The sequence below is a fragment of the Scyliorhinus torazame genome, chromosome 3 (assembly GCF_047496885.1).
Source record: "Scyliorhinus torazame isolate Kashiwa2021f chromosome 3, sScyTor2.1, whole genome shotgun sequence".
NCBI lineage: Eukaryota > Metazoa > Chordata > Chondrichthyes > Carcharhiniformes > Scyliorhinidae > Scyliorhinus > Scyliorhinus torazame.
The window spans coordinates 24432574-24453734 of record NC_092709.1 but is presented as its reverse complement, the minus strand read 5'-3'; the positions used below and the strand labels follow the sequence as shown (position 1 = coordinate 24453734).

General features: G+C 51.4%; 1 long non-coding RNA gene across 1 annotated transcript in view; it reads right to left on the bottom strand.

The window, feature by feature from the left end:
- Positions 1-1152: 1152 nt before the first annotated feature.
- Positions 1153-21161, bottom strand: part of LOC140408347 (uncharacterized) — a 64855-nt gene continuing 44846 nt past the window's right edge. Inside the window, exon 3 of the long non-coding RNA XR_011940089.1 lies at positions 1153-1185. This is a non-coding gene — a long non-coding RNA (uncharacterized lncRNA). The remainder of the gene's footprint in view (positions 1186-21161) is intronic.

The window sequence follows — 21161 nt, the reverse complement described above, 5'->3', positions numbered from 1 at the left end:
AAGGTCACAGCATGCTGATAGATCTGCAATCGACGTGCCTTCAGTCTCCACGATGTAGAACGTCTGAGATACCCAGGAGAATTGATTGTACTTGTACTCCAGGAGCATGGAACCCTCACATGGAATTAGTAAACAATTGCAGCCTGAGAGTTTCACAGCAGTAGGTTTCGCCATGGCTTTCCGTGTTTGTGGATATATGTCTTTTATAATTCATAGGGCTAGAATGTTGGCGTCAGTCCCTATGTCGATTTTGGTCAACAATGAGTAGTTATCAATATTCTTAGGATGGATAATTTGAATCTTGGCGAACACTTTGGATGGTGTGATGGTATTTATATTTTCAATGAGATTAATGGTGTGAAACAGATGAGAAAAATATGCACATCATTGTCATTTTCTGGTCTGTCAACCCCACATGTACATGTTTCTGATGGGATACTGGGCAAATATTCTTATTACTTCAAGGTACCCATAGTGTACAATCTGTTTGCATCAGTGCATGGCTCTTTGTAGCTGCATCAACCTTTGCTCTAGTCCGCTGCCGCCGCTGCCAATGGCACTTTCTGCCACAAGCCTTGCAGAATTGATGAAAAGTTGGGCATGCAAAAGATAACATTTTCCACATGGATCGCTACATTTAGGTTTTCTAATGAGTGCATCAACAATCAGGGTTGTACTTAGGACCTGTAAAGTTCATTGACCTGCTATTACGATCCCATACCAGTTCCCAACAGGTGCTTGGATACCGGACAGAAACCCCCAATGTTTTATTTCATTTGTCAGACTGTGAGGGAGTGACACTTTGCTCAAGGAGTGATTCCACAAACATATATGGTATATTAAAACAAACTTTATTCCCAACACAGTATTACTAGTTTTAGCATCACAAATGGCTTACAATTACCCATTAAACAATGCTTAACAATATAATGAAACAGTAACTCTTAACTGCTATCTTTATCTCCACCCAAACAACACCCATCTTAGGTCACAATCCCCTTTTAAATACAGTTAGCCAACCCACGAATACTTGCTGTAAAGAGATGTCTTGGATACCCCATTTTCAGAAAGCAATTTCCTTCAGGACCCAGCTTGCAGATGCTTGCCTGTCTCAAACGACTGTTTAAACTGCTAGCCTGGGAGATTGCTCCTGTCCTGTCCCCGGTCAAATCTTCAACTGAAATGCTTTGAAAACGAATGAAATGAATGAAAGAAAATCGCTTATTGTCACAAGTAGGCTTCAATGAAGTTACTGTGAAAAGCCCCTAGTCGCCACATTCCGGCACCTGTTCGGGGAGGCTGTTACAGGAATTGAACCGTGCTGCTGGCCTGCCTCGGTCTGCTTTCAAAGCCAACAATTTAGCCCTGTGCTAAACAGCCCCAGCTAGAGAAGAAGCTAGTCTGTTCCCAGACAGATACAACCTGAACTGAAACTTCAGAACCCAACACCTGACTGCTTCAGCCCTTCGCTCTTCCCATTAACTACATCATCTCACTAAATTGAACACAAAGGGCGTGATCTAGAACAAAGAACAAAGAAAAGGACAACACAGCGTTAAAGGCGAAGTCTCTCCCCGTTACCGGGGAAGTTTGTATTCCGTGGAGGTCACAGGGAAACGGATGGGCCCACACCCCATGTCCTCCATGGGGGTTGTAACCATCCCCCCCCCCTCCCCCAACCCACCACAACCCCTTTTGGTTACCAGTGCATCTGTGCATGAAAATCCAAGTGCCAAATTCCACTGAGGCGCGATGCCAGAAATTAAGCGCTTCTTCACACAAAATCTCGTGGAAATCTGGAACTTTCTTCCCCCCAAAAAAGGTCACCTGGAAATTCCAAAGCTGAAATGGTTAGATTTCTGTTAGTCAAGGGTACCAGGAGGTATGGATCCCAGCTGGGTAGATGGTGTTAAGGTAAACATCAACTGTGACATAAATGAATGGCAGAACAGGTTTCAGGGTTACTTCTCCTTAGAGGTGGCAAGGGATACCCAGGGCTGTTAAAATGGCGGATAGCCAGGCCCGATTGGCTACCCAACACTTCCTGCCTTTGGGGCATTCCACCCCCTCCCCCCCCACCCCCCACAAATTCTATTAACGTCTGCTCGAGAACAGTTCTATTCTACCCATTATAATCTTCTCACAGGAATGAAAAATATATGTTATGCCTGACTGCATCAGGAATCAATACAGACTCTCGGCAACAGCTATCCGGATGATAATTTGCATCGGCATAACCTCGATTCTAGGAGGTGCAAGACCTATGGACCAAACTGCCCTTGTTCAGCACTAATTAGTGCAGAATTGGCAACCCCGCTCAAACACCAGGTGATGGCTCCTGTGAGAAATGGAAAATGTCAACGTTGGTGACGTGGAGGTGCTTCTTGGGAATGGGGCTGAGCACGTGGGGTTACGTACGAGGATGGAGTTTGGAACTTGCCTCCGCAACTAACCTGAGTTGGGAATGGTTGACGCTGCGTTTACCTGCATCAGTCATTAATTCTTAATTCCCCCACCGAGCATCGTAGCACATTGATGGTAAATCTGCGTTTATTCAACACCAGATTGTTTCGGCTCTTACATTCTCTGTATATTAAAATGTTCTGTTTTCTAAGTGAGTGAGGAATGAAGTTTTTTTTCCCAGTGAATAATTAAACAGACAGGCTCAAATTATATTAAGTGGTTCTCTACTGCAGTTTGGGATGCCCAAAATACCAAGTAAGCATCTGCTCATTAGTTTACATTTATATTGACCAGTGCGCCACAACACACGAGAGAACAGCAGGCTCATTTAGTCTATAAATATTAATTGGTCTACAAGGAAATCTTTCAGCTGTAATCAGTAGCTTTTCAGGTTTAAATCAATTTGCGAGAATTTACAGATATTTGTTTATTATTCTCTCTCTCTCTATAGCAGCCCCTCGAAGCAAGGAGTCCCTGGCAAGGGTTTGTGCATGGAGTATTTTAATGTGGAGAGGCTATCACACAGCTCTGGCTGACCAGGAAACCCTTCCAATCTTACCAGCTGCCACCGGCTCATCGGAAGGATTTATACTTGATAATCAGCCCGCTTAGCCGCACCCTGATTGTAACTTCTGTGGCCATCAATTCCTGGGATGGTACTTGAACCAGAGCTCCTGGGATCAGAGGGAGGGTCACCATAAGACGATAAGACATAGGAGCAGAATTAGGCCATTTGGCCCATCGAGTCTGCTCCGCCATTCAATCATAGCTGATATGTTTCTCATCCCCATTTTCCTGCCTTCTCCCCTTTACCCCGATCCCCTTATTAATCATGAACCTATCTATCACTCTCTTAAAGACACAGCAACTTGGCCTCCACAGCCTTCTGCGGCAATGAGTTCCACAGATTCACCCACTCTCTGGCGAAATAAATTCCTCCTCATCTCTGTGCCTTCAGTCTGAGGTTGTGCCCTCGAGTTCTAGTTTGTCCTACTAGTGGAATACCTTAGTATTCTGTATGTTTCAATAAGACCCCTCCTCATTCTTCCAAACACCATCGAGTACAGACCCAGAGTCCTCAACCGTTCCTCATACGACAAACTCTTTGTTCCAGGGATCATTCTCGTGAACCTCCTCTAGCCCCTCTCCAAGACCAGCACATCCGTCCTTCGATACAGGACCCAGAACTGCTCAGGGCATTCCAAATGGGGTTTGACCAGAGCAGTACATCCCTGCTCTTGTATTCTAGCCCTCTTGACAAGGGCGCTAACATTGCATTTGCCTTCCTAACTGCTAACTAAACCTGCAAGTTAATCTTCAGAGAATTGCGATCAAGGACTCCTAAGTCCCTTTGTGCTTCTGATTTCCTAAGCATTCCTCCATTTAGAAAATAGTCGATGCCTCTATTCTTCCTACCAAAGTGCATAACCTCACACTTTTCCATATTATATTCCATCTGCCATGACTTCTTTGCCCACTTGAATTCAAATGTCACTACCTGCCCTGGTGTAATTCGTTCCCAGGTCTCTAAAGCATTACCCTCAGCCTCTGGATTACTAGTCCAGTGAGAATACCACTATGCCACTACCTCCTCCATCAATAATATTATATGCACTATTGTTTACAGAATTTTGCAGCCCCTACATTCTATCCCTTGCAGCTATTCAAACACTTTGCCGATCTGTCCATTCTTTCCAAACAATCTGCTGAAGAGCACCCTCTGCACTGATCACCACGGAAACATTCTGCAAAGCTTTTCCTGCCCTCCTCAAAGGCAAAGGACCATTTTAACCTTACATGATGATCAACTTCGCAGAATCCCAGACAAACTGGAGATGAGAACATTTAAACATCATGGTAAAATGCCGAAGATTTTAATTGGAAGTTGACAGTAGGCTGGACAACATCCCATGTTGAAAGAATTGATTATAGAATCATAGAATTATGGAATCACTGCAGTGCAGAAGGAGGCCATTTGGCTCATTGAGTTTGCACCGACCCTCTGAAAGATCACCCCATCACTCCCCCACCCTATCCCAGTAACCCAAACTAACGTTTTGGACATTCAAGGGACAACTTAGCATTAGCTGGGGCGAGATTTAACAGGAGAGGTTTGAAGTGCTGTGGCGGGCAGGACTTCCTGATGGCTGGGTCTATGTTTGTATTTAATGGCACTTAGTGCCGGAAATGACCCCCCCATGGGCTTCACGTCAGAAAGGGCCGTCCCACCAGCCAATTTGCCCGGACCGCGCCCAAAAGCTCCTCATGGACATGGGGGGAGCTGCACAATGTTTCCTTCGGACACACTCCACTCACCTCGCAGCCATGATGCCATGTCCCCCTGAGCCCAGTGTTCCAGGACCCGGTTTTATTGGGAGAAAATTGTCCTCCTTTTCGACTACAAAAGAGGAAGGAAACAGCAACAGCAGCCTCCAGACATTTGCAGCCAACAGCAGGAGCAAGCAGCAAACACATGCTGAGGCTGTGAGGTGATCTCACATAACTAACGATGCCAATTCCTTATCAGCAATAGCTTTCAGCTGTGCAGCTAGAGGTTACTTACAGTCAAAGGGAGTTAAAGTGACCGTCAGCATATAACCAAGCCCTAGGGTCAACTAACCCCTCCCCAGCACCGGGGCAGTAGCCCCATTGTCCCTGGGCTGCATGCCTGAAATTGAAGGTGGTTATTCATCTCCTCTGATCCCCTCAGCAGCCATTGCGCTAGATTAAATCGAGTGTGAAACAGCGTGACTGCTCGCCAGGGAGCCGGTTAGATCACGGAAGGCTGTTGGATCGGGCTTTCACCTCACTAATGAGATTGCCTTCACTTGGCCTCAATCGGCTTTGCGCCGTCTCTAGGCGGGGATTCCACCAATGGGAGCAGACCGGTTCGATCGCAAACCACCCGGTTCGGTGCCTGAATCAGGCCTCTCCAGCAATCTAACTAACCTGCCCACGCGGATCCTCGCCGGGCGCACTGGGCCATTAAATCGGCCCCATGAAACAATGCTGCTTTCCCCCCGCCTTTTCTGAAGATGTCACCTCTCTGCTGAGTAACCGTTTTATGGGATTCCGATTTCTCTTCTGTACTTTGCCAGCGAGACCAGTATTCATCTGTGTGCCCTGACCATTAATACCTGGTCATGTGCCGTATCACAACTGAATCAAATCCTGTTCTTCACCATATGCAGCCTTATACATACATGCATCCCTGCGACACGGGTCACTGGAAAAGCATTCTCAGGTGAAAACCCTGGCTGGTTGGTTTTATCCTCCCTGCCCCACAGTCATTGAGACCAATTGCAATAATTAATTAACACGGCAAAATGGATCTGCCTAGTCAGTGAGGCTGAGGTACTCGCTGGTCTAACTCTGTTCAACCATCAGGGGAAGATGGTGCGCAAGCTCCCTATGCTAACAATTTTTTGTCTGCACCGCAGTTTGTCACAAGCATGATTTTCTTTTCCTAATTTTAAATATAATTACTCTTTCCGTCCACTATCGGCGCTTTCCCACTAGCCCCCTTCAGTTTAGACAGCAATCTGACCAACAGACTGCTCGATGGTTGCTGTCAACGTCACTCTGTGACCATCTGAAAGACGATCCGATTTCAACCCTCCTCAAAGAAGCAATGGTCCGGGAGCTGCTCGAAGATGTCCAAAGAGAACTCAACAAATCTGTCAGCTGTGGCTGGCTGAAAGATCCCTTCCACACACCTCATAAAAGAAGCAATAAGTCAAAGCCGGGGTTCCTTACAAAGAGTCCCCCATCTCAGCTGGGAGAAAGGCGTGAGAATGTTTGGCACAAAAATCTATTGTGCACAAGTTGTCAACTTGAAAGTGATGGACTGGAACACCATGGAGCAACCTTCAGTAACCTCTCCTGCTCAAGATGTCAAATAAAAATGCCATAGCACAGGGTAGCAAGTTGTCATGAGGGCTTTATGTTATGGAAAGTACAAGAATGTAACGGCTGCGTTGCTGGGCTAGTCACCTAGAGGACCGGGCTACCGTCATAATCCAGAAAATTTGAGTTTAAATTCCATCATTGAGAATTATAATTCAGTGCACAAAATCTGGAAATGTCAAAGCTCATATCAGTAAAAGTGACCATGAGGCTGTCGGGTGGTTGTGTAGGGAAGAAATTTTATTCCATCTGGCCTATTTGTGATTCCAATCATGTGTAATGATCCTCCTGTTTAATCACTGTCTAGCCCCTTTCCTCCTTTTAATTTCCGTTAATCTTTTTGCTATTGCAATTTTGGTCCATGATTGTTTAATGGCTTTAAGGAAAGCTTACTTTTAATTTAAAATCAGGAAACCCCAGCAGGATGTGCTGTTTGGTCTGACATCAGTGATGACCCGGACTGACTGGCTTGGCTGGATTTTCGGAGGCAGTGATTGGTTCTGCTGTCTCTTGAATGTTCCTTAGGGGAACCAGATTTTACTTTCGTTTTGGCCAAATGCTGGAGGGTCAAAGCTCTTATTTCTCTCTCATCTAATGGCTTATTTCTGAAGGTCCAAAGTAAAGACCTTTCTCTTTCCACAGCCAGATTGAACTGCAAAGAAATCCAATCCAGCCTTTGGCTGCAAGCACGGTCAGTTGCTTAAAAATCCTTTTTAAAAATCTTGTGTGGGGAACTCTGATCTTATCTTAGAAAGGCTGTTGCTCATTCTGCTGGGTTTGAAAACAAGTAAGAATTAAACAGGCCTGAGGCGGGTCCTTCGAGTGTAGGCCCAGGTTAATGAAAGTTAAAGGGACTCCCCAGAAGGAATCCTACAGCCTGGGAGTTATGTCTGAATGCGACTACCAGAAGATCCTCATTTGCAATCCGACTAGTGGATCCAATCACTCTGAGTCCTGGGAGGGCAGCCTGCTGTAACAACCTCAAAACCAGAAACAAGGACAGTCATCTCACTCTTTTCATGTTAATCCCTATCATTTTACCCCTCCTCCTCCCTCTGCTTGTGTGTTTGTCTTGTGTTTGGGTAGAGGGTGGGACGGTAAAAGGGAGGAGTAGTAGATTAGCTGGCCGTTAATCTGTTATAATTATTGCATGTTTTAACTCTATTTCTGTTCTAAATAAAGAGTTGCTGTGTGTAATTTACAAATCTGGTGCTGGCAAGTCATTGGAGCAGTCAAGGGCCAAAGAACTCAGAGATCTTTTACAAATTATCGGTTAATTCACTTGTGTTGGGGTTCTGGGGACAGTGGGGCTGGAATTGACCGTGCACACACACCCAGGATGTTACAACACATGTGCCAACATGGTTACTTCTTCACTGAACTCTGAAGTGGCCTTGCAAGCTCTTCCATTGAGCCAAGCATGGGTAACGAGGGTTGGGCATTAAATGCCAGCCTATCCAGCTGTCCCCATATCCTGAGAGTTATTAATTTTAAAAATGGATGAGTAATCATTAATAATCTGGATATCTACTTGAAACTCTATGAAACTATTCCTTTATTCCCACAGCAAGAAACGTTTCAACCCAGTCAATCCTTTACATTTTTCCCCCCATGTACAGAAGGTAAAGTGAAATCTTTTAATTACTGTTAATGATGTTTAACTTTGATATTTGTACAACAATCTGCATCCTCAACCAGAGGAATAAATTGCAAGGAACTGCCAAAGGATTTTTAATAAATTAAACTAAATGTATTCATTTGTTGTTTTTGTTCCCGTGCTATTTGCAGCACAGACATAAATGATTAGTGTGAATAGGTCAGTCCTGGAGCTGAGAGATGCTGAGGCATTGAATCAATAGCTTTCCACATCAGACAAATGTGTTCTTATTCAACAGGACGTTCGTTAAATTAGCTGATAAGGGATTCGACTTTCCAGAGCAAATTGTAAATTTAAAAGTCCCATTCATCTTGGCTGCCTGGGTGTGACCTGCTGCCTCATCATTAAAGAAGTTTAATTCAGTGCAACTCTTCTGAGGTTGGCGAAGAAAGAAAATGGAAATCGAGTTGCAGGAAATCACTGTCATCAATTTTATGTGACAAACGGATTTAAAACGTGTTAATATTTTATCAACTGAGCCATTAGGACTTCAAGATTTAGAAAGCGACCTCGACTGTGGACATGATGAGCCGGGTTTTATGATTATTTTTCATAATGGGGATAGGGGATCAATGTCACAACAACGAGTTGCATTTCTATAGCGCCTTTCATGAGTAAAGTGTAGAGAGGTGCTTAACAGGAGCATTATCAAATAAAATTTACACACAGCCATGTAGGAGATACTAGAATAGGTAATAAGGAGAAGTAGGTTATAAGGAGCGTGTTAAAGAAGGAATGAGGGGTGGAGAGATTTAAGGGGAGCATTCCAGAGCTTGTGGGCAAGGCAGCCAGTGGTGGAGCGATGAGATTTGGCAATGTGCAAGAGGCCAGAATTGGAGAACTGCAGAGAACTCAAGAGCGTTGGAGGGCTGTAGGAAGGTACAGGGATAGGGAGGGGCCAGAGGGGTATTTTATGTGAATTATTTGCAATGCTTTGGATAGTGACTAAACAAACCTGACTGGTATTTCCCTAAATAAAATCTAAAACTAAACATGCAGGATCAGGAATTGATTTATGCTACAATAAAATGCCAAGTCATTTGTCTGCTTTATGTTGTATCCATGCTGTGTGAAAACATACATTTTGTTTTCTGTCGTTAGTTGCAGCTATTATATTTCCATAAATTGTGGATTAGAGAGATGGTGGTATATTGGTAATGCCACATGACTAGTAATACATAGGCCCAGGCTAATGGTCTGGAGACATGCGTACAATTCCCACCACAGCAGCTGGTGGAATTTAAATTCAGTTAAGAAATCTGGAATTGAAAGCCAGTCTGAGTATTGGTGACCATGAAACTATCCTTTTTCTAAAAAATATAGTTTTATCCTCCTCCTTTATCACATTTTCTCCCAAATTTGCACCCACCATGAATAAACAATAATCAGTAACGAATATAATGTCAATCCCCATATCAATAACAACGATCCCATCCTCCCACCAAACACCAAACATTAGACCGCATTTTAACATAAACAAATGACAATAAGGGATCAGGGGCGTCATTCTCCGACCCCCCGCCGGGTCGGAGAATGGCCGTTGGCCGCCGTGAATCCCGCCCACGCCCCCGCCGAAGTCTCCGAAGGGAGAAAAGTCGGCGGGGCGTTAATGGCGCCGCTGCCGCGGAGAATGTCACGGGTCTGCGCAAGGCAGCCGATTTTCGGCCTGCCGATATTCTCCCTCCCGGATGGGCCGAAGTCCTGTCGACGTGATGACCGTTCACGTCGACGTGAATCAAACCTCCTTTTCATCGGCGTGACTCGGTGCTCCAGGCTCACGCCGACCAACGAGGAGGTGAGTAACGGCCTGGGGGGTTGGCTCTGGGCAGGAAATGGCGTGGCCGCAGACTGATTGCGTGAGGAGAGGTGTGTCTCGGCTTGTGTGTGTGTGTGTGCGGCGGGGGGGGGGGGGGGGGGGGGGGGGTGGTTAGAGTAGGCTGGGCTCCGGGGGAGTGCCGGGAGGGGGTCCGTGCCGGGGTGGAGGTTGGGGGTTGGAGGGGGGTCCGTGCTGGGGTGGAGGTTGGGGAGGGGGTCCGTGCCGGGGTGGAGGTTGGGGGTTGGGAGGGGTCCGTGCTGGGGTGGAGGTTGGGGAGGGGGTCCGTGCCGGGGTGGAGGTTGGGGAGGGGGTCCGTGCTGGGGTGGAGGTTGGGGAGGGGGTCCGTGCCGGGGTGGAGGTTGGGGGTTGGGGGGGGTCCGTGCTGGGGTGGAGGTTGGGGAGGGGGTCCGTGCTGGGGTGGAGGTTGGGGATGGGGTCCGTGCTGGGGTGGAGGTTGGGGAGGGAGTCCGTGCCGGGGTGGAGGTTGGGTTGGGGGTCCGTGCTGGGGTGGAGGTTGGGGGTTGGGGAGGGTCCGTGCCGGGGTGGAGGTTGGGGGTTGGGGGGGGTCCGTGCTGGGGTGGAGGTTGGGGGTTGGGGGGGGTCCGTGCTGGGGTGGAGGTTGGGGAGGTGGTCCGTGCCGGGGTGGAGGTTGGGGAGGGGGTCCGTGCTGGGTTGGGGAGGGGGTCCGTGCCGGGGTGGAGGTTGGGGGTTGGGGGGGGTCCGTGCTGGGGTGGAGGTTGGGGAGGGGGTCCGTGCCGGGGTGGAGGTTGGGTTGGGGGTGCGTCCTGGGGTGGAGGTTGGGGGTTGAGGGGGGGCAGTGCTGGGGTGGAGGTTGGGGGTTGGGGGGAGTCCGTGCTGGGGTGGAGGTTGGGGAGGGGGTAGGTGCTGGGGTGGAGGTTGGGGAGGGGGTCCGTGCCGGGGTGGAGGTTGGGGAGGGGTCCGTGCTGGGGTGGAGGTTGGGGAGGGGGTCCGTGCCGGGGTGGAGGTTGGGGGTTGGGGGGGTCCGTGCTGGGGTGGAGGTTGGGGAGGGGGTCCGTGCTGGGGTGGAGGTTGGGGAGGGGGTCCGTGCCGGGGTGGGGGTTGGGGTGGTCCGTGCTGGGGTGGAGGTTGGGGAGGGGGTCCGTGCTGGGGTGGAGGTTGGGGGTTGGGGGGGGTCCGTGCTGGGGTGGAGGTTGGGGAGGGGGTCCGTGCCGAGGAGGGTGATGGGAGGGCAAATGAGTTGGTCCACCTGGCCAGGTGCCAGCCTCCAACAGTTGGACCCATGCGGTCCATGCCACCTGGCTGGTGGGAGGAGGGGATATGGGCAATGATGACATGTCGTCGTTCCCCTCCCCCCCACCAGGCCGTCATGTTTTCAGATCATCCAGCGATGTTGGCCGCCGTGGTGGCAGCCGCTCATGTCTATGTTGCCCTGGATGAGGAGGACGAGGAGGAGGAGGAGCGTGCCAGAGAGGCGGCGCAGGCTGCCGCAGAGGGGCAGGCGGCAGCCGCCCAGGCTGGAGGGACACCTGGCCGACAGGACGAGGAGGGCGAGGAGGACGTCGCGGCCCCACGGCAACGGAGGCACCCGAGGGCGCCCCGTGTGTACCGGCCCCGGCAGTCATACCAGGAGCTCACGGACCGGGAATGCAGGAGGAGACTCCGGATGAGGCGGGAAACCGTGGCACACATCTGCCACCTGCTGGCACACCTGTCACCGCGTGGCACTGGCGGGGGACACCCTCTCCCCGTGCCCGTCAAGGTTACGGTGGCCCTGAACTTTTATGCAACGGGGTCATTCCAGGCACCGAGTGGGGACCTGTCCGGCATTTCGCAGACATCGGTGCACCGGTGTATCCGGGCAGTGACAGATGCCCTTTATGCCGTGGCGCACCGCTACATCCGCTTCCCCGTGGACCGGGCCAGCCAAGATGCCCGGGCCGTGGGCTTCTCTGCCGTGGCCGGGTTCCCCATGGTCCAGGGCGCGATCGATGGGATGCACGTCGCCGTGCGGCCACCTGCAGATAACAGGGCCGTGTTCACTAATAGGAAGGGGACCTATTCGATGAACGTACAGGTGGTCTGCGACCACCGCATGATGATCCTGCACATCTGCGCCCGTCACCCAGGCAGTGTACACGACTCATTCATGTTGTCGCGGTCATCCATCCCCGGCATGTACGAGGGACGCCATCCCCGGCTGAGGGGCTGGTTGCTGGGCGACAGGGGCTACCCATTGCGATCGTGGCTGATGACGCCTTTACGGAGGCCACGCAATGAGGCGGAGAACCGCTACAATGATGCCCATGTAGCGACAAGGGGAGTGATCGAGAGGTGCTTTGGCGTGCTGAAGATGCGTTTCAGGTGCCTGGACCTCTCTGGGGGCGCCCTCCAGTATCGGTCAGATAGGGTCGGCCGCATCATTGTGGTGTGCTGCGTCCTGCACAACGTAGCCCAGCAGAGGGGCGATGTGCCGCAGGCAGAGGAGGGCGGAGTGGAGGAGCAGCAGGAAGAGGCACAGTCCTCCCCAGATGAGGGGATGGGGGCAATGGTCAGGGCAGACGGGGTAGACACAGGCGGGTGGCTGTCCACCGTTATCGGCTGGCCCAGCGGGCACGGGATAGACTGATAGCCGCCCGCTTCACTGACTAGATGGGCGTGGGAATCGGGTAGTATGGCCACAGACCGCACATCATGGCAACAGCCGACCACCCACACCCCACACCCATCCACCCACCCAGCACCCTCACCCCCCTCCCCAACCCCACCCACCCCACCCGCATGCACACCAACCCCCCCCCCCATTGCCGATCCACCGGCGGCACAACGGGCCGGGCTCACACAGTTGCGGGTGGACGCGTGTCTATCGCAGGCCATGGAGGATGATGACAACCCGCCCTGCGATGAGCTCCTGGCTCTACATCGTTGGACTATGTCTGACCCATGGCCACAGTACCACCATCCACCCGGACCATCCCTGCATGCGGCTGTGACACTGCAGCGCACGGTCCCGTCCTCTGCCCGGGGGGATGTTGATGGCGGCCCAGGGGGAAGGGGGCAGACTCACCTGGGGCTGAGGTAAGACCACCCCTCACACACACACTTGCGCTCAACGTACATGACACGCCCGCACACTTTGGACAGAGCACAAAGGCAGCTTCGGTAGGTGTAACATTGACTTTAATAACCAAAGGAGTTCATGCACGTGCCCTAGCCCCTAAAACTCATCTGTGCCCTGCACCCGTGCCAACTTACTCAGTGTCTAATTGTTTGGCCTTACGGGCCCTTTGACTACGTCTACGTGGTTCCCCAGACGGTACAGCAGAACTGGAGGTGGACTCCTGTGATTCCTGCCCTCTGACACTGGATCCCTTTGGCGGCCGTTTCCTGGGGCGTCCTGGCCTAGATGGGCCAGGCTGCGGCCCGGGCGACTGGGATGGCGAGCTGCCAGCCTGTCCTGCCCGTTGCCCACCCGATGCACCTGGGACGGAAGGGGGGGAGTCCGAGGTGTCGCGGTGTACCGGGACCTCCCACACAGAGGGAGCCGGGACAGACCACACCACCTCCTCCTCCCTCGGGGTGCCCGATGGCCCCCAGGCCTCTACATGGGTGGGGGATGCGAACGGACTGGCCATCCGACGCCCCCCGACATCTGGCGCTGCCAGTCCTGGAGGCCCGTGCTGGTATCGACAGGGGTCTGCAGGTTTGCAGCCATGGAGCCCAGGGTGTTGGCCAACCCTGTCTGTGACAGTGCGACGCCGGCACGCACATGGCCACTGGCGCCGATGCCCTCAGCGATGGCCTGCTGAGACTGGGCCATGGCCTGCTGAGACTGGGCCATGGCCTGCAGAGACTGGGCTATGGCGTTGAGCGCCTCTGCCATCTGGCGCTGGCACTGGCTCTTGGCCTCCTGTGAGAGGGCAGCCATTTCCTGGGCCACAGACGCCGCCTGCACGGAAGGCCCCAGGCCTCGCAAACCGTTCCCCATGTCTGACACCGCCGCAACCATTGCCTCCACCGCGGACGCCACCCGTGCGGTGTCAGCCTGGGTGGCACGCATGACCGGGACCACTCCCAGCTCCTGGACGCGGGTGGAATCCTCCACCTGCGACCGCAGCCGCCGCAAGCCGCCCGTCACCCTCTTCGCTCGTCTCCGGGTCGGTGGTTGCATCGGATCTATGTGTGGGTGTGGTAACTGCAGGAACCCGGGATCCATCTGGGCGGCAGATGTTCGCTTGGCCTGGGCTGCCCTCCGACCGCCCGGTCCCTCTGCTGCTCCTACCTCCACCTGCTGTACCGGGACGGCTGTGTTGTGCGCACCAGTGAGTGTACCAGACGCCTCATCACTAAAGTGCCCAACCGTGGTGAGTGTTTCTGCGATGGTGGAGGGTGTTGGTGACAGCAGTGGCGTTGTGTCGTGCTCTTCGTCCCACTCTGACTCCATGGCACTTTGGGGTGGGGGTTCGTCTCCCCCCATCCACTCTGAGTCACTGTCCGGTATTCCGTCTTCCCGGGTAGGGGTGTCCTGGGTAGTGCTGTCCCGGGTAGGGGTGTCCTGGGTAGTGCTGTCCCGGGCAGGGGTGTCCTGGGTAGTGGTGTCCTGGGTAGTGGTGTCCTGGGTAGTGGTGTCCCGGGTAGGGGTGTCCTGGGTAGTGCTGTCCCGGGTAGTGCTGTCCCGGGTAGTGCTGTCCCGGGTCGGGGTGTCCTGGGTAGTGGTGTCCCGGGTAGGGGTGTCCTGGATAGTGGTGTCCTGGGTAGTGGTGTCCTGGCTCGGATGTGACGGGGGCCTGTGGCTGCCCCCCTCATCGCTGGGTGGTCGCTCCCGCACGTGACGGGGGTGTCGTCTCCCTGTTGCTCCGGGTCTCTCCGTCTCCCGTGGTGTGCGAGGGGCATCCTGCGGGCGTCGCATGCTGGAGGGTCCGGGTCTCTCCGTCTCCTGTGGTCTCCGAGGGGCATCCTGCGGGCGGTGTGCTTCTGCGGGGATGGGTGCTTGGACGTTTGGTCCTGCGATACACAATGAAGCATGCATGGTTAGACATCAGGCAGTGATCAGGTGATACGGGGAGGGGGATATAGGGGAGGGGGATTATGGGGACGGGCTGTCGGTGGCTCACTTGCTGGTGGGCCCCCGACCTCTGCATCAGCAACCTCCCGGTCCTCAGGTCCGCCAGCCAGTTCCAGGGCCCTTTCCTCGTGTACGGTCAGTGGCCTCTCATCAGCGGGCCCTCCTCCAGTCCTCACATGCTCCCTATTGTTGTGTGTGCGCTTCTCCTGTGGGGGGGGGGGGGTGGTGGTGGCAGGGGTAAAAGGCAACAGTGTTAGGCAGGTATATGAATGCACGCCATCGGCTGCGCGTGCATTGCAGAGGTTAAGGTTAGGGCTGGATTCACTTGGGGATATGGGGGATATGGGGGAGGGGGGATATGGGGGAGGGGGGATATGGGGGATATGGGGGAGGGGGGATATGGGGGAGGGGGGATATGGGGGAGGGGGGATATGGGGGAGGGGGGATATGGGGGAGGGGGGATATGGGGGAGGGGGGATATGGGGGATATGGGGAAGGGGGGATATGGGGGAGGGGGGATATGGGGGAGGGGGGGATATGGGGGAGGGGGATATGGGGAGGGGGGATATGGGGGAGGGGGGATATGGGGGATATGGGGGAGGGGGGGATATGGGGGAGGGGGATATGGGGGAGGGGGGGAAATGGGGGAGGGGGGATATGGGGGATATGGGGGAGGGGGGATATGGGGGATATTGGGGAGGGGGGATATGGGGGAGGGGGGGATATGGGGGAGGGGGGGATATGGGAGAGGGGGGATATGGGGGAGGGGGGGGATATGGGGGAGGGGGGATATGGGGGAGGGGGGATATGGGGGAGGGGGGGATATGGGGAGGGGGGATATGGGGGAGGCTCACCCTGCCTGCTCCGACGAGGCCGTTCACCTTCTTGTGGCACTGGGTGCCTGTCCGTGGTGTCAGGGCCACAGCGGTGACGGCCTCTGCCACTCCCCTCCACAGACGCCGGCTGTGGCGTGGGGCAACTCTGCGGCCGTGCCCGGGATACAGGGCGTCCCTCCTCTGCTCCACCGCGTCCAGGAGCGCCTCCACATCGCGTGACTCGAACCTCGGGGCTGAGCGACGGCCAGCCATCCAGTCGGGTGTTGCGGTCGGGTGTTGCGGTCGGGTGGGGGGGGAGCTGCGCGGCCTTATGAGCTGTCACGCCGTGCAGCGCGTATGACGCTGCACGGCGTGAACCACTGCGCAAGCGCGGATCCCGTTACGTCGCTGCTAGCCCATTTCGGGCCAGAGACTATCGTCCCATTTTTATGACGTGACGCAAGTGGGATTTGCGCCGTTTTTTGCGCCGATCGGCGGACTTTCCGCCGATAACGGAGAATTTCGCCCCAGGAGTCGCCCATAGTCACCATTAACACACACAGCCCCCCTCCCCCCAACCCTCCCAACCACCTCCCCTCAACAATGTTTGATGTTATCCAGTTCTTGAAAGTGCAGAATGAATACTGCCCATGAATTGTAGAACCCCTCCATCCTTCCCCTCAGTTCAAACTTAACCTTCTCAAGTGTCAAGAATTCCAGCAGGTCCCCCCACCATGCCAGGGCACAGGGTGGAGAGGTTGCTCTCCATCCCATCAGGATCCACCTTCGGGTGATCAACGAGGCGAAGGCTACAACATCTGCCTCTGCGCCCGTTTCCAACCCCGACTGGTATGACACCCCGAATATGACCTCCCGAGGGCCCGGGTCCATTTTCACGTGTACCACTTTAGAGGTTACCCAAAAACCTCCTTCCAGTAATCCTCCAGCTTTGGACAGGCCCAAAACATAGGAACGTGGTTTGCGGGCCTCCCCCCGCAACGTTCACGCACATTTTCTACCCCTTCAAAGAATCGTCTCATCCCCGCCCTTGTGAGGTGTGCTCTATATAACACCTTCAGCTGTATCAGCCCCAACCTTGCTCATGAGGTGGAGGCGTTCACTCTCCGGAGCACCTCACACCAGAACCCCATCTCCATATCCTCTCCCAACTCTTCCTCCCACTTTGCCTTGATCACTTCCAGTGGTGCCTTCTGCTATTCCAAAATAGCTCCGTAAACCGCCAACACTACCCCTTTCTCCAGTCCCCCTGTCGTCAGCATCTCCTCCAGCAATGTGGAGGCCGGCTCCACCGGGAAGCCCTGTATCTCCTTTCTGGCAAAATCTCGAACCTGCATGTGTCTAAACATTTAATAATAATAATAATAATCGCTTATTATCACAAGTATGCTTCAATGAAGTTACTGTGAAAAGCCCCGAGTCACCACATTCCGGCGCCTGTTCGAGGAGGCCAGTACGGGAATCGAACCCACGCTGCTGCCTTGTTCTGCATTACCAGCCAGCTGTTTAGCACACTGTGCTTTCTCCATGCTCCAGCCTATACTTCGCCTCCAGCTCCTTCAATCCTGCACCACAATCTCTCCAATCATCCACAATATGTGGAAATATAATAGCTGCGACGAAAGTCAGGAAACAAAATGTGTGCGGATAATCAAACGTTTTGATCACATTATGACCAATAAGCGCTTTCCATGACCACCAAGTGCTGGGATGGGACTCAAACCCAGAACCTTTGGTTCTGAGGCATGGACACTACCCACTGCACCTCCCAGGGTTGGATGGGGAGGGGAATCCAGGACAAGTGGGCATAATTTTAGAATTAGAGCTCGGGAACGGTAATGGAAATCTGGAACTCTCTCTCTTGCAAAAAAGGTTGTGGCTGCTGGTGGAGAGGGGTCACTGAGATCAATGGAATTTTATTAGGTAAATGTATCAAGGCTGGGGAACAAAGGTGTGAAAATGAAATTGAGGTTCAGTTGAGCCACTATTTAACTGATTAACTATACTCATTTCCTAATGTTCCTACAAGGTAAAACTATTGATTTCACCATTGTGAGATGACTAAGTCCTTACGCTAAATATTTTTATAAAATATATATATATAGATAACCTCATGGCTATTTCTAACATTTTAAGAACTGCACAAAGACCTTTTAAAATGGTTGAAGCTACGTCTATCTTTGATCCTCAAACAAAAGGAGCTGCCAGAGCTTGCACCACTTATCTCTGAAGTGACACTGATGAGCTCCTGTGGGCTGCAGAGATCAAATTCAAAGAGAATTAGACAAAGGCCATCTGCATTTCATAAGCCAGGCTGGCCAACCGGAGCCAATTCAGCTGCTAGGACAAAGGACCCCACGACCTTCCTTTCAAATTTTAATAGTTGGAACATTTAACAATTTCAGGGGCCCAGGCAAAGGGATATGCCCTCTTTGTCAAATATAGAGTGGGGAGATGGGAGTCATGTGACATGGACCTAGTTTGTCGAAGCAGTAATATTGCCTTGTGGAATTGCACAGCTTTGTCGGCCATTTTACCATCTGCAAACAGCCTCACAGAAAAGGGGCTCTTGCCCAGATTGAACATCTGGCCCCATCTACACGGTTTCTACTGGAACTTCTGTATTATCGCTTACAAAACTGGTTCACCTCTGTGCCTATTTCATGGTGTGAATTCAACTCCATTGGAACAGTGAATTATACAGCATAGTTTTTCAACCTGCTGACCCCTGTCAAGGAATACCCCATTGGACTTTGATTCTGGACTCTGAACCCACATGAAATAATTACTATTTTCTCTGTGGTCGCTGCACTACAAATCTTTCTTTTCACTATCCCTCTTTAACTGGATGAGTGCACAGGGGGCAATATTGAATCTTGCTTTCCTCTGCTTGAGAGTGTGCAAATAAACTAACCCTTTGAGTTCACCCTATCTCAAGTTTCCTGTAGGGTTATTAATGAAAAATTGGATCACACCAAATCTGAGGGGCTGGGAAATACACACCATTTATAAAAGGGGAAACCGATCAAAATACCTTTCTGGTTATGGATGAATGATGAGAGGAAATATCAGGGTTGTTTAAATTAACCCCTTCCTGTCTGTAACACTGGGCGGGATTCTCTGTTGAATCCGCCTCGCTACTGCTGCCAACGAAGATGGAGACTTTGGCGCCCAGCCAAAGAAACGGGAACGGACAATCCGCTGGTGTGAAGGAATGGACATGCAATGTCACTGGGTGGGATTCTTTGTCCCGTCACATCAGATTTCTGGTGCAGCACGCCCCCAGGATTCTCCGTCCTGCCAGCCGGCCAATGGGGTTTCCCATTGTGGGCAGCCCGGGCTGACGGCACAATGAAGAATCCCGAGAGCGGAGAATCCAGCACACTGTATTTGAATATAGTTGGTTCATTGCATTTTATGAGCTTTATCAGGTCTCCATTTTATTAATGTACTAAATTATTTTAAAACTGTGAACAGTAATCTCCTGATCGCGCTGTGCATTAATCAACACCACGATTTTGGACTGGCTACGTCTATGAGAAAAATGCAATTCCTGATTTTCAGGGATTTTGACGATCTCAGCCCAAAGCGAACGTCATGTTCACCATTTAGCCTTGGCACATCCAGGCTAGGAAATGAAATGAAATGAAAATGAAATGAAATGAAATTAAATGAAATGCCAGGACAAAGCCAGGATTACTGCTGCTGATCATATTCAACCACCCGTCAACAGAAAGTGCACAGATCTCGAGAGAGCAAAGGTTCTAGTTAGGCTGTAAAGGTGGGGGCAGTTGTCACACGACGCTTGATGGAAAGATTTTGCCATGTTGTATATGCAGAAAAGTGCAGCTTGATATGGAATGTTAGTTGTCTGATGTCAAATAAATCATTGCCTGAAAGTGAATGAAATGAAAATCGCTTATTGTCACAAGTAGGCTTCAAATGAAGTTACTGAGCAAAGCCCCTAGTCGCCACATTCCAGCACCTGTTCGGGGAGGCTGGTACGGGAATTGAACCGTGATGCTGGCCTGCCTTGGTCTGCTTTCAAAGCCAGCGATTTAGCCCTGTGCTAAACCAGCCCCTAAAATCACTTATTGTCACAAGTAGTCTTCAAATGAAGATACTGTGAAAAGTGAGAGCAGATAGGCAGTCATCTTTCAAAATTGGATTGGATTGGATTGGATTTGTTTATTGTCACATGTACCGAGGTACAGTGAAAAGTATTTTTCTGCAAGCAGCTCAACAGATCATTAAATACATGAAAAGAAAAGGAAATAAAAGAAAATACATAATAGGGCAACTCAAGGTACACAATGTAACTACATAAACACCAGCATCGGGTGAAGCATACAGGGGTGTAGTGTTAATGAGGTCAGTCCATAAGAGGGTCGTTTAGGAGTCTGGTAACAGCGGGGAAGAAGCTGTTTTTGAGTCTGTTCGTGCGTGTTCTCACACTTTTGTTTCTCCTGCCCAATGGAAGAAATTGGAAGAATGAGTAAGCTGGATGGGAGGGGTCTGTTATTATGCTGCCCGCTTTCCCCAGGCAGCAGGAGGTGTAGATGGAAGCGGGAGGTGCAGATGGAAATAGAGGAAATAGAGTGAGAGTAATAAAATAACAATGTTGAATGAAAAAATGAATGAAAATCGCTTATTGTCACAAGTAGACTTCAAATGAAGTTACTGTGAAAAACCCCTAGTCGCCACATTCCAGCGCCTGTTCGGGGAGACTGGTACGGGAATTGAACCGTGCTGCTGGCATGCCTTGGTCTGCTTTCAAAGCCAGCGATTGTTCCTGTATCCTGAATAATTCTGGCTATTTACCGATTGGCATCCATTGGACAGTTTAAAGAACAATTTTATAGCACGTTTAATCTGATGAGAACCATCTGTAACTGAACTCAGTGCTAGTTTAGTTCCTATCAGACACCTCACTCTAATACAATAAAATACCTGAAAATATCTCCCTGGGCACAGGAGGGCAGTGCTTATCATGGAATGTGAAGGATTCTTGTTGTCAACGCACTTCTATCGCACAAGTAAAGCACAGCGTCACGCAGGCTGCACTCATGGATTGTGAGTGACGATCAAACCAGCTGGAAATTGGAAAGCATGGCCAGTAGTACGTAAATTCCAGATTGTTATCAATCCGAAACCCATCATTGTGCGTTGTCAATATCCCTTGTTTCACAATACTTCAGAGAAGGGAACATCTGAACAGTGTAACTTATGGATAAAGTCTGAGATGGGAAAGCTTGAAGAGATGTCATTTTGTTTACGAATTATACAGCCCAGATATAAATTGGTTACTTGGATAGGAAAGTAAAAGTGGGCAGTATGTAAGTTGGGCAGCTGATGCTATCCTGAGGCATGTTAGTTTAAAATTAGCCCAAAAAGTGAAGATGGAGACATGTGGTTTGGGGGAGGCAGGAGGGATAGTGAATA